The sequence below is a fragment of the Cucumis sativus genome, chromosome 1, assembly GCF_000004075.3.
Source record: "Cucumis sativus cultivar 9930 chromosome 1, Cucumber_9930_V3, whole genome shotgun sequence".
In the NCBI taxonomy this organism is placed as follows: Eukaryota; Viridiplantae; Streptophyta; class Magnoliopsida; order Cucurbitales; family Cucurbitaceae; genus Cucumis; species Cucumis sativus.
The window spans coordinates 16749717-16752170 of NC_026655.2; the positions used below are offsets into that span (position 1 = coordinate 16749717).

The window sequence follows — 2454 nt, forward strand, 5'->3', positions numbered from 1 at the left end:
CAAATTAGGAAAAAAACAATAAGAATAAAGTAAATTTCAACTTTTCCTAAAACAAAATAAATGAAATATTACACGATTTTGTAAAAATAAAAATGATTTATTTTTTCCTAAAATGAAATATTAGATTTTTCTTAAAACAAATTAATTTTAAAAAGAATATTTTATTATTTTTTTAAAATACAAATAAGTTAAATATGGAATGTAACGATCTAACTTTTCTAGCTAAGTCGAAGTCATTAATTTTGACAAAGAGACCTTGATTGACACAAAATATAGTAAAATTCATTTGAAATCATACGATCAAAGAAAAACAAACTTAAGTTGAGGCCCTATTTCAAATAAATAAAACTTTAAAAATATTGTTCACAAAATAACATTTCGTAAACTCAGTTTCATCACAAAATATTTTAAACAAACTCATGTACTAAGGGAAGAAAGAAAAACATAAAGCAAAAGAAAATTAAAATATTCCCTATGACAATCACACTTCCTTCCTACCCCTCGTCGGTTTGCCACCATTGTTACTTTTGCCTGAAAAAGTTAAACAAAAAAAGGATGAGTATAAACATACTCAGTAAGAGACTCGATCTCGTTAGGGGAAAATAAACTATTAGTTCCCTATGGAGTATCCTACACAGTCACAATCTTGTGATCCTGTAGGATACACGCAGTCAGTCTAACGCCCCAAAGGACGCATAATCAGTCTAGTGTTCTATAGAAACACATATCAGTCTAGTGCTCTCGAATGATGCACAAAAAGGTGGTGATCCCGTAGGACACCGACAAGGTAACTACCCAATAGGAAACTAATAATTTTTCTCTCAATCGATTCTAAACATCTTAACAGTCATTCACAGTTCAGTTAAATATCCTCATCACATAAACTCCTCATTTAACCCCAAACAGTCGTCTTACTCTAATTTAGCCCAAGTCCAGTCAGAAACATAATGGTACATCAGTCAACAAACTAAATATTCATAATATCCTCCTCAGTCTATAAGAGCAAAACTATGACGTCTCCTCAGTTCACAAGAACACAACCATAACAACATCATACATTTAGTCTAAACCACAACCCACCAGTTCAAAACTACCCCTATATAAGAAACATCTACGAGTTTCAGTCATTCCACATCCACATCAATCCATACATATATATATAAACTTCTCAAACTCAACACAATAGACATTACACATTAAGTTCACATCCAAACATACATCATAATCCTCATCACAATTCAGTTTAGATATAACATTACAATACATAGAGTCGATACATCTTAATTTTTATTGTTGAGTCCAGTAGAAAATCCCTTACCTCAAAGTTACTCAGGTCTCCCGAGCAACTATATCCAACAAAAAACACCTAACCATAAGGATATGAAACTCAATTATTTCCACAATAAATACTCCCACTTAATTTCTCCTCGAGGTAGATTCTAGCTTACCAAGTATTGGCGAGCCGAACTCCAAAAATTCACAAATTGGTTATGAATACAAGGACAAAACGTTACTTTCAACACCTTAAAAAATAAGTTAACAATTTAGCCAATTATCCCAAACGTAACGTTTGAACAACTTGTAATAATCATAACCCAAACTTAATTTGTTACCAACAAAACAATTTCGACATTACAGTGGGAATGAGGCAGTAATTATCGAACCTAAACGAAAGATCGTGCAACAAAGTGGAGTGAAAGCCGGCTTGGACAAACGACGTGCGACTCACGGGTGGTTTCTATGGGGAACGAATGGCTCGGCTGTAGGACTATGCGCACGAAGGAGTCGCGGCTCGGCTGTGCAAACTGGACGGACGATGACTTCAGGCGAACGGTGCAGCGGCGATGGGACGATGATAAGAGATCGGACGTCGGTGTGCTTGCGTGGACGAAGCTTGGACTCGACGGGATCTTGGCTTCGTCGGAAGTAGAGACAGTCGGCAGTGGTTTGAACGAAAGAGAAAACTGAAAGAGAAGGAAGAAAAATAGGGGCATTGACCGTGGATCGGAGAAGAAAAGAAGGAGAAGAGCGATGGTGGTCGGCTGGAGGGTACGGCTAGAGGTAGGGCACGGTAAAGAGGAGGAGAAAAAGATGGGGGAGGGGGCACACGTGAAGGAAGGGAGAGAGAAAAATATTTTCTCCTTTTTTTAAAAAAAAATTAAAATATAATAATAATAATAATAATAGTAATAACAATAATATATCATTATTATTATTACATCCCCAAATTCCTTTTTCCTCCTTTAACTTGTTTTCTTTTCCGTAAGATAAATTCATTCTTTGAACTAATGCAATTAAAATAAAGTACCTTAGAGTTTGGAGTGTTACATGGAATTACTAATGTGATTTTCTTTTTTTTTTCTAAAAGAAATAAAAAATATTATTATATAAAAAATTCTTTTTTTTTAGAAAATAATAAAAATACGTAGGATAAAATTAGGTGACTACAACTAA

At 34.3% G+C, this 2454-nt stretch overlaps 1 long non-coding RNA gene across 1 annotated transcript; it reads right to left on the bottom strand.

Moving 5' to 3' along the window:
• Positions 1-316: 316 nt before the first annotated feature.
• LOC116402955 lies at positions 317-2126 on the bottom strand. Its single transcript, XR_004215676.1, has 2 exons — positions 1319-2126; positions 317-531 (listed from the first exon to the last, which is right to left on the bottom strand). It is a non-coding gene; the product is annotated as an uncharacterized LOC116402955 (long non-coding RNA).
• Positions 2127-2454: the final 328 nt, after the last annotated feature.